This window comes from Lepidochelys kempii, chromosome 17 (genome assembly GCF_965140285.1).
Source record: "Lepidochelys kempii isolate rLepKem1 chromosome 17, rLepKem1.hap1, whole genome shotgun sequence".
NCBI lineage: Eukaryota > Metazoa > Chordata > Testudines > Cheloniidae > Lepidochelys > Lepidochelys kempii.
Genome location: NC_136396.1, coordinates 21,918,342 through 21,929,705, shown reverse-complemented (window position 1 = coordinate 21,929,705; position 11,364 = coordinate 21,918,342).

Below are 11,364 nucleotides of genomic sequence, written 5' to 3'. Positions count from 1 at the left end.
TGCTTCTACGGACACAATGTTCTGAAGATTCAGAGCAGGCTGCACAGCGGGGACAGGAGGACGGTGAAGAAATTTGGCAGCATGTGACCTCCAGAAGAAGAAAGGGGAGCGTCCATGTACCAGCAACGCAGATACAGGTGAGCAACCGTTTTCATGTTCTCTCCACAGGTCCTAATGCGGAGAGTGGACCAGATGATACGTCTGAGGGAAGGGAGCAGAAGGAGACTCCGCCGATTGGAAGGCATGAGATGCACTGTCCTAGGGTTGGGGGTTCCATGACCACCGCTCCCAAGAGGAGGCAGCAGGTGGTGGTGGTCGGGGACTCTCTCCTCAATGGGACTGAGTCATCTATCTGCCGCCCCGACCGGGAAAACTGAGAAGCCTGCTGCTTGCCAGGAGTTAAGATTCGCAATGTGACGGAGAGACTGCCGAGACTCATCAAGCCCTCGGATCGCTACCCGTTCCTGCTTCTCCACGTGGGCACCAATGATACTGCCAAGAATGACCTTGAGCGGATCACTGCGGACTACGTGGCTCTGGGAAGAAGGATAAAGGAGTTGGAGGTGCAAGTGGTGTTCTCGTCCATCCTCCCCGTGGAAGGAAAAGGGCTGGGTAGAGACCGTCGAATCGTGGAAGTCAACGAATGGCTACGCAAGTGGTGTCGGAGAGAAGGCTTTGGATTCTTTGACCATGGCATGGTGTTCCAAGAAGGAGGAGTGCTGGGCAGAGACGGGCTCCACCTAACGATGAGAGGGAAAAGCATCTTCGCAAGCAGGCTGGCTAACCTAGTGAGGAGGGCTTTAAACTAGGTTCACTGGGGGAAGGAGACCAAAGCCCTGAGGTAAGTGGGGAAGTGGGATACCGGGAGGAAGCACGAGCAGGAGCCTGTGAGAGGGGAGGGCTCCTGCCTCATACTGAGAAAGAGGGACGATCAGTGAGTTATCTCAAGTGCCTATATACAAATGCAAGAAGCCTGGGAAACAAGCAGGGAGAACTGGACGTCCTGGCACAGTCAAGGAATTGTGATGTGATTGGAATAACAGAGACTTGGTGGGATAACTCACATGACTAGAGTACTGTCATGGATGGATATACACTGTTCAGGAAGGACAGGCAGGACAGAAAAGGTGGGGGAGTTGCACTGTATGTGAGGGAGCAGTGTGACTGCTCAGAGCTCCGGTGTGAAACTGCAGAAAAACCTGAGAGTCTCTGGATTAAGTTTAGAAGTGAGAGCAACAAGGGTGATGTCGCGGTGGGAGTCTGCTATAGACCACCGGAGCAGGTGGATGAGGTGGATGAGGCAACTAACGGAAGTTACTAGATCGCAGGCCCTGGTTCTCATGGGGGACTTCAATCACCCTGATATCTGCTGGGAGAGCAATACAGCGGTGCACAGACAATCCAGGACTTTTTTGGAAAGTGCAGGGGACAATTTCTTGGTGCAAGTGCTGGAGGAACCAAATAGGGGCAGAGCTCTTCTTGACCTGCTGCTCACAAACCGGGAAGAATTAGTAGGGGAAGCAAAAGTGGATGGGAACTTGGGAGGCAGTGACCATGAGATGGTCGAGTTCAGGATCCTGGCACAAGAAAGAAAGGAGAGCAGCAGAATACGGACCCGGGACTTCAGAAAAGCAGACTTTGACTCCCTCAGAGAACTAATGGGCAGGATCCCGTGGGAAAATAAAGTGAAAGGAGTCCAGGAGAGCTGGCTGTATTTTAAAGAATCCTTATTGAGGTTACAGAGACAAACCATCCCGATGTGTAGAAAAAATAGCAAATATGGCAGGCGGCCAGCTTGGCTTCAAAGTGAAATCTTTGTTGATCTTAAACACAAAAAAGAAGCTTACAAGAAGTGGAAGATTGGACAAATGACCAGGGAAGAGTATAAAAATATTGCTCGGGCTTGCAGGAGTGAAATCCGGAAGGCCAAATCACACCTGGAGTTGCAGCTAGCAAGAGATGTTAAGAGTAACAAGAAGGGTTTCTTCAGGTATGTTAACAACAAGAAGAAAGTCAAGGAAAGTGTGGGCCCCTTACTGAATGGGGGAGGCAACCTAGTGACAGAGGATGTCGAAAAAGCTAATGTACTCAATGCTTTTTTTGCCTCTGTCTTCACGAAGAAGGTCAGCTCTCAGACTGCTGCACTGGGCAGCACAGCATGGGGAGGAGGTGACCTGCCCTCTGTGGAGAAAGAAGTGGTTCGGGACTATTTAGAAAAGCTGGACGAGCACAAGTCCATGGGGCCAGATGCGCTGCATCCGAGAGTGCTAAAGGAGTTGGCGGATGTGATTGCAGAGCCATTGTCCATTATCTTTGAAAACTCATGGCGATCGGGGGAGGTCCCAGACGACTGGAAAAAGGCTAATGTGGTGCCCATCTTTAAAAAAGGGAAGGAGGATCCTGGGAACTACAGGCCAGTCAGCCTCACCTCAGTCCCTGGAAAAATCATGGAGCAGGTCCTCAAGGAATCAATTCTGAAGCACTTAGAGGAGAGGAAAGTGATCAGGAACAGTCAGCGTGGATTCACCCAGGGCAAGTCATGCCTGACTAATCTAATTGCCTTCTATGACGAGATAACTGGCTCTGTGGATGAGCGGAAAGCAGTGGACGTGTTGTTCCTTGACTTTAGCAAAGCTTTTGACACAGTCTCCCACAGTATTCTTGCCAGCAAGTTAAAGAAGTATGGGCTGGATGAATGACTATAAGGCGGATACAAAGTTGGCTAGATTGTTGGGCTCAATGGGTAGTGATCAATGGCTCCATATCTAGTTGGCAGCCGGTATCAAGTGGTGTGCCCCAAGGGTAGGTCCTGGGGCCGGTTTTGTTCAATATCTTCATAAATGATCTGGAGGATGGTGTGGATTGCACCCTCAGCAAGTTTGCAGATGACACTAAACTGGGAGGAGTGGTAGATATGCTGGAGGGTAGGGATAGGATACAGAGGGACCTAGACAAGTTGGAGGATTGGGCCAAAAGAAATCTGATGAGGTTCAACAAGGACAAGTGCAGAGTCCTGCACTTAGGACGGAAGAATCCCATGCACGGCTACAGACTAGGGACTGAATGGCTAGGCAGGAGTTCTTCAGAAAAGGACCTAGGGGTTACAGTGGACGAGGAGCTGGATATGAGTCAACAGTGTCCCGCTGTTGCCAAGAAGGCCAATGGCATTTTGGGATGTATAAGTAGGGGCATTGCCAGCAGATTGAGGGACGTGATTGTTCCCCTCTATTCGACATTGGTGAGGCCTCATCTGGATTACTGTGTCCAGTTTTGGGCCCCACACTACAAGAAGGATGTGGAAAAATTGGAAAGAGTCCAGCGAAGGGCAACAAAAATGATTAGGGGACTTGAACACATGACTTATGAGGAGAGGCTGAGGGAACTGGGATTGTTTAGTCTGTGGAAGAGAAGAATGAGGGGGGATTTGATAGCTGCTTTCAACTACATGAAAGGGGGTTCCAAAGAGGATGGATCTAGACTGTTCTCAGTGGTAGCAGATGACAGAACGAGGAGTAATGGTCTCAAGTTGCAGTGGGGGAGGGTTAGGTTGGATATTAGGAAAAACTTTTTCACTAGGAGAGTGGTGAAACACTGGAATGCATTACGTAGCGAAGTGGTGGAATGTCCTTCCTTAGAAGTTTTTAAGGTCAGGCTTGACAAAGCCCTGGCGGGGATGATTTAGTTGGGGATCGGTCCTGCTTTGAGCAGGGGGTGGGACTAGATGACCTGCTGAGGTCCCTTCCAACCCTGATATTCTATGATTCTATCAGTCTATCCCAGAGCACTGTCTGGGCATGAGGGACATGCTGAAGAAATTCAAAGGTAAAGGGAAGCAGGTGGCTGCAACACTGCTCCTAAACTGTGAGCTGTTGGGGTGCGTGAGTGCTTTGGTCTGTGTTTGTACAGGGCCTACTGCAAGGGGGTCCTGGTCCCAGACTGGGGCTCCTAGGCATTTCAGCAACATCCACAAGAAATAGTAATAATAATTTCCAGGTTGGATTCCCATTTACACTAAGGCCCGGTGTGTCACAGGCATGCACCAGTTTAACCAAGGTCTTGGCTACATGAGGAAAGTTGCACCAGTTTAATTTAAATTGGTTTTAAACCAGCTGAGTAAAAGTGGTGCAACCCACTGTGTGGACACTCATTTCAGAGTCAGAGGGGGTCGTTTTTGGTTGTCTTAAGCCAATTTCCAGTGGCTTTATGCAAAACCAAAACAAGTCAGGTTTAAAGTGAAATCAGAACATCCACGGAGCCTTGGGCACTCGTTTAACTAGATTGAATTAAAGTTGCATCTTTAGGTAAACCAGTGCAACTTTCTCATAGACACGTATTTTCAAACCAGTTTAGTTCAATGCATGCCAGTTTGTGTGTGAACTCTGTTAAAACAGTTTCAGATATTTTGATGTAGCAAAAAACCCAGATTAATTGGTTTTAGGTACCTATATGATCCCTGTAGTGTGTGTGTGTGTGTGGGTGGCTGCTTACTGAGCCCCACACCATAGCGAGGATCACTTTGCAGGTACCCTGCCCCTGTTCCTTCTTACAGGCCCTTTCAACACTGCACACAGTCTCTGTGCAGCTCACAGCACCCTCCCCGGGGCTGATGTGATATCACATCATTTCATGCCATCCTCAGAGTCCTTAATCACAAAATAATTCAAACAGCCCTCCATGAGTCCCCAACACAGAGTCCCTAATCATAGGTCAACAGGTCATCCTTCGCTCTGATCCTTCAGCCACCCCCAGTGCCTAGCCCTGGCTTCCCTCTCCGGCAGCATCTCCTTTGTTCTTTCTTTTTCTCTTTTTCTTAATGGTGAAGCAGACTTGACTGAATAGAGTGTAGCCGCCACCAGCTATAATTTGTGGTTTATAGCCTCTTACTCCGCCCTGCGTCCTGCACGTAGTGTAACAGAGGCTTTCTGGTACAACCCCATTTCTCTGCTCTTTTTACTGAAGAAGGTAACAAAAGTTACATTCTGTTAAGATGTTTGTGTTCCTCAGAAAGCTTTTCCCGTTCAAAAGTTCAAAGCCCTCGCCTGCCCCGAAAAGGGGACCTGTTGGTTCGTCCCCTTACAGAGCACATAGAGTTCATCTTTGTGTCTATTTATGCACAACGGTTTTGTGTGTGAACCATCATGCCCAGTTAGTACGCTAACAAAATCGCTTCACCGTCCTGTTCCAGGCCCTGAAGGGTGTTGTCATCCCCAACTCTAGGGCACAATTCCAAAAATCGTCCTTGTTTTCCGTGAATCTCATTTGGTTTTGCCATTCCGCTTATACATTTTTCTGTACGAGGCTTTGGAATTCTTGTTCGCTCAAGGGTATTCCTGTGTCTATCTTTCCATTCCTTCCAGCACTTTTAGCTGGTTTGTCTGCCATTTTGTTCCCTGTTATCCCGATACGTGCTGGGACCCAAGCAAATGCTACATGTGTCCCCGTCTGCACTAGCTCCGTTATTAGAAATATTATTTCATTGATTAAATCATTTCTGTGACCTGAGACATCCTTTTCTATCACCATCAGGCCTGAGACTGGCCGCTGTGGCTAATTCCAAGTCAGTGGCACAGGCGTTGACTTCCTCCGGCCCCAGGGATGCTCAAGTCCCCGCCTGCCTTAGGCCCCACCTCCACCTGACCCCGTCTCCCAAGCCCCCACCCCAGCTCTGCCTCTTCCCACCCAGTCCCGCCCCCTCCCCCAGGTGTGCCCCCTCCCCACTCCTGGGTCAGGGAGACAGAAGGGAGTGGGTGCATCCTTCTGTAACCTTCTGTCTCCAGAAGGGGCTGATGCTGCCCCTTTATCTCTCCATCAGCACAGCGCCGGGGGCGAAGGGGCAGAGGTAAGAGTGTAATTAACCGGCTCTGAAGAGTGACTGCCACAGCCCTTCGGAACGGGTCAGTTTCACTCTTGTTCTGAGCTCTGGACAGTGCGGGGTGAAGGAGCAGGGTGCCTGCTGGGAGCAGGGATGGAAGAGCAGGACAGTGGGAGCAGAGTTACCATGTCAGGGGAGAGCACAGCAAAGTTCCCATGTGGCCATGGATGTCCGCAATGATAAAGATGTTACACGCAGCATAACGTTACTGAAAAATTAATACCCTCCTAGCCATTCCTAGCCAGAGTCCCCATCAGCTAACCAGCTCCAGGCCGCACGCGGGAAAGGGATTATGGGGGAAATATTGGGGTTCAGTGGCTGGCAAGTGGGGTGTGAGAGTTTAGTCTCCCCACGGTGACCCACAGATGAGTGATTTTAGCTACATGTGAGAGATGGAAACAACGTACTAGAGATGTTACTGACATGCTAATTCCTTATGATGAATCCCAGCGAGCGGGTGTCGGGCATTGTATAGCACACGCTGTGTAGCTGCCAATTTAACAGTGAATTGTCCATACACAACGTCAATAAAGAACTAATCTGGGAATAACTTAACGTCTCCTTTAGGATTCTGCTAGAGGAACGGTGAGCTGAGGGGCTGGGAAGTGGGGGTGAAGATCCTTCTGTGTCTTTTCTGTTGAATGTTTCATTAATAAATCAGACAACTCTGTGTGTGTGTGTGTGTGTGTGTGTAAGGGCTTTCAACATAAAAACAAGTCCCTTAGTGGACATATTGGTGATGCAACTGGGGGAAACTGAGGCAGTGCCGCTGCAGAGTCATGTGAGGCCAGGAGGGATGTCAAGACGTGGTGACCCTTGTTGCAATCGGCATCATGTCAACTAATCTGAGTCTTCACAGTCCTATTCAAACATGGTGACCTCTGGTAATACAGATGAGCCCTGAGTGTCCTTAATTTCCATTCATGAGACTAGAGTTGATGGAGCTCAGCTTCTTGAGGGGTTTGTAGCAGAACAATATTTTGCTAAGAAACCGATGGCATTCGCAGCCCATGGCTCCTGAATCTCCAATTCTGTGTCATTTGCCTGGCTGCAAGGATGCTCTGCAAACAGTTCAGATCAGACCAGATAACAAGTGGGAGAAAACTCCAAAAATGATGAGACCATTTAGTCCCAGTTCATAGTTGGCTGGTCACGAGAGGCAGTGGAGAAACCCGGAGAGGACCTGAGGAAATGGCTTCACAACAAATTGGGGTTGGAAACCCTAGTGCCACCTCATCAGGGAAAGGACCAGCCCACCAGATTCGCACTTGCTCAGGGGGTCCAATCAAAGGCTCTGAAGCTCTATGGAGCACCACCCACCGATGGATGATGCTGAATGCGTCTCTTGACGTGGGTCAGAGAGACGCTTCTCTTGGTGCCTCCCGAGCTGCTGTCCATGCTGGGTGCCCCCTCTCCATGGGAACCTGCAGGCCACTGGGTTCTGTCTGCACAGGAATGGGATGGAGCCTGCAGAGCAGAGGGACCTCCTGGTGGGCCAGTGCCGGCTCACAGCCCTCCCAAGGCTTGCCGTGCTGCATGAGAAGAGTTCCAGAGCAATGGGGAGCCACTGCCAGCTGGCCACTGCCTGCTCGCGCCCCGGGGAAAGGTCTGGCAGATGCTGCCTCCTTGCAGTGGAGCTTTCGGTGCTTGGGTCCTCGCTTTGGCCCCCTGCCCTGGATGGACTAGAGGGTGGGGATCTGGGAGGCTCAGGACAGATCTCCAAGCTATGGGTGGATATGGAACCAGAGAGCACGTGTCCCCACCGCGCCTGCTGCGTGTCCGCACGTGACGCTGTCGGAGTGCGCGCCTTCCCGTGTGCCACTCTGTTCACACGCCTACACCACGTGCAGTCCTAGTGGTTTGTGAGTAATCAGCCCCACACCATCCCTCCCCATCTCCTCCCCACTAGCCAAAATCGCCACGGACAGCTGCTGTAGTCCTGCCATGGGATATTTCGAAGCATGGAATATAGTGGTGGAAGTAGGTTTCCCAAGCCAGGCTGTGAAAAATCTTAGGGCCCCAACGTTTCCTAGGAATAGACAGTTAAAAGCTGCAAAAACTGAATAAACAAATGTCACAACAACATTGCCACTGACATAGCCCAGGTGACCCAGTGCAGCTCTTTGCGCCCCTAGGGACTGCGGTGTGGGGGACGTTGCCATAGGCACTGAATTTTTCTTTTTCCCAGTGGTGCTCCACCCCCCCTCTGCCCTGAGGCCCCATCCCCACTTCACCTCCTCCCCTGAGACCCCACCCTCACTCTGCCTCTTCCCACCCCGACTCTGCTCCCTCCCCTAAGGCCCCCCTTGCTCCGCCTCTTCCAGGCCCTGCTCCACCCCCTCCCTGAGACCCCACCTGCTTGCTGCTCTCCGCCCTCCCCCAAGTCCCTTCCCCAGCCTCCAATCAGCTGTTTGGCAGCACCCTGATCAGATAAGCAGGGGCGCCGCCGAGCAGCTATGGCTGGTGGGTGCTGAGCACCCCACTATTTTTTTTCTGGCTCACCCACGGAATCTGCGCCTATGGGAGAGGTGGAAGTGTTTAGAGGCAGAGCTCCCTGGCTCAGGGCCTTCAGAGGACCCCTCCAAGGAAAGACAAACTCTCCATGGTTGCTGTCACAGTTCAGGGCAACTGCCCCTGTATCTCCCCTCAGTAGTTCAGCAAGGCACCCCTCTCAGCACCCAGCTCTTGCCTCTCCGGGGTGGAGGCAGACATCTCTCTCCCTTCCAAGTGGGTATTTCCAGGCTGTACCTGTCACTGCGTATTTCCCAGCAGAGGCGGACCTGCTCACTTTCTGTTCAGAATCTGAAAACGGCATGATTGCTGCTCCTATGACCACCATCCAGCTCTCTCTAAGTGAGCCGCCTTTATTCCTAAGGTAAAAAGCACTGCAGAGAAAACATATTTAAAACCAATCAAAGAACCTACACACATGCTAATAAGCTTACCAGGAACCCCAGCCTTAAGTTGGATAACTTCAACCCTCCTACTCTAGGGAAGAGTCCCTGTGACTCCCAGTTCATCACAGCTTCTGCTCAGAACAAGCACACTCATGACAAGTTTAGCTCACTCTTTATACAGATCAGGGGTCTTGGATACGGAGTTCCCCGAAGGCAGTATTTAGCATGCACTGGGTCTCTCTCTGCAAAAGGCTGGCTTGTGAGGGGAAAATCTGCATATCCCTCACCTCAAGGGATTTCCTAAGGAAATCCACTTCACATGTAGGCCGTGTCTACACTACACTCATGTCTTCCTGCTAAAGAAGTTGCAAACCACCTTGCAATAGCACATAAACACTTGCCTTTCTAGTACAATGTACCTAGAGGTATTAACCCTAATTCAGTAAGGATATGGTGGGGTGTTGTCAGCATGTCCCCGTTACGCTTTCTAATCCACGACTCTGCAGGTGTCCAGGAGTCTCGGAGAGCTGACTCCAGTCGGGGGCTAAGGAGATTCCACTCCCACTCAGCTCCTGTTCTCTTGTGCCCAAGAGTCTGACACGAGGACAGAGCTCAGTGTAAGAGACCCTGCATCCTTGGCTGCTGGGAGTCTGTATGGCGCTACAGCTTGATCCTCAGATATCTACAGCTCAACTGGGCTATGAAAGACAGAACAGAGGTTGTTATAAGGAAATCTGCCTTTCCCCACCTGTAACTAGGGCTTAGAGACAGAGGGAGAGAGATTATGTGTCCGGAGAAAGAATGAGAGAAACTGGACACATGTGGACTAGCAGAGGCCTGGGAGCAGAAAGCAGAGATGAGGGGAACGGCAAGGACAGCCATGGTGCAAAGAGCTGCAGGAGCAGAACCAGGTCAGGGACCAAAGCAGAACACATCTCTCTGAAATACTCCTTCATCTTGCTCTGAGCCCTGGGCTCTTACCCTCTCTTTGTAGGATGAAATTTCATGGATGAAGAATTTCAAGGGATGAGTTGGGAGATTTCCTTGCAGAAAGATGTTGGGCATGAGAAATTCTGCTGAACCAAGAAGACTGAAATGCTGCTTATGAGTTGGCAGGGGAAGTGCAGAGACATATGATTCCACAGTGACGCAAGCCCCACGCTCTGGCTGTCCCTAAGCCACTGATTGCCAGAAGCTGGGAGTGGGCAACAGGGGATGGATCACTTGATAATTGCCCTGTTCTGTTCATTCCCCCTGAAGCACCTGGCATTGGCCACTGTCGGAAGACAGGACGCTGGGCTAGATGGGCCTTTGGTCTGACCCAGTCTGGCCGTTCTTGTGTTCTGATGTTCACAATTCAATTCTGATGCTGCAAGTGAGAAGAAATGGAACAAATGATTTAACAATAGAGGATATGAACTCATCATGCTGTGTTGCAATGTTGTTGATTTCCTAGAAATCATAAACATGACTTTGCTAGGAAACAGATCAGGAGTTTGAATATCTCATGGATTGGTCATGGCATATGGAGCAAGGAGTGGGCTGGATAATTCTGTATCTGGTGCATTTTTGGTATTAGCTGCAGCCCTGACTCTTGTGGTGAACTGATGCAATTTGAATACATATACACATGTCCCCTATGGAGGTCCTGCCCCAAAATGTTGGAATTTGTCTGACTAGGTACTTACGCGTAGTTATGGGAAAGCAACACCCTTAGCAGCTCAGAAACCCAGAGACATTCAATCTGTAGATACTCTGCTGCCTTAAGGAGAAATGCATGGAGTTTAAGGCAAGAAGGGACCATTAGACTATCTAGTCTGGCCTCCTGCATAGCACAGGTTATTGCTTTTTACCCCTGTATTGTTCCCTATAACTTCTGTTTGACCAAAGCGTCTCTTTCAGGAAGACCTCCAGCCTTGATTTGAAGATGTCAGGAGAGGGGCAATCCACCACAAACCTTGGGAGTTGGTACTAATGGTTAATTACTCACACTGAAAAATTGATGCCTAATTTCTTGTTTGAATTTGTCTGGCTTCAGTTTCGGGTCACACATCTGTTCTGCTTTTCTCTGCTAGGTTAAAGAGCCCTGGGGTACCCGGTATTTTCATCCCATGAAGGTACTTAGAGCTCTACCCACTTGTCCACGATCACCCTAAATTCTTGTCAACGCCATAGAATCTCAGAACCATGGAACCTTAGAGTTAGAAGGGTCAGCTAGTCTAACCCCTGCCACGATGCAGGATTTGTCGTGTCTAAAGCATCCCAGACAGGTGGCTCCAGCCTCCTTTTGAAATCCTCCAGTGAAGGAGCTTCCATAACCTTCCTTGGCTCCACTGAACTACTGCCCTTACACTTAGCAAGTTTTTCCTGAGATTTAATTAAATCTGCTCTGCTGTAGTTTGAACCCGTCGCCTTTTGTCCTGTCTGTGGCAAGAGAGAACAACTTTTCTCCATCTTTTTTACGGCGGCCTTTCAAGTCTTTGAAGACCACTTATGTCTCTGCTCAATCTCCTATTTTCCAAATGAAACATACCCCATTCATTCAGCCTTTGCTCCTATGGCTTTGATCATTTTTGTCACTTGCCTCTGGATCCT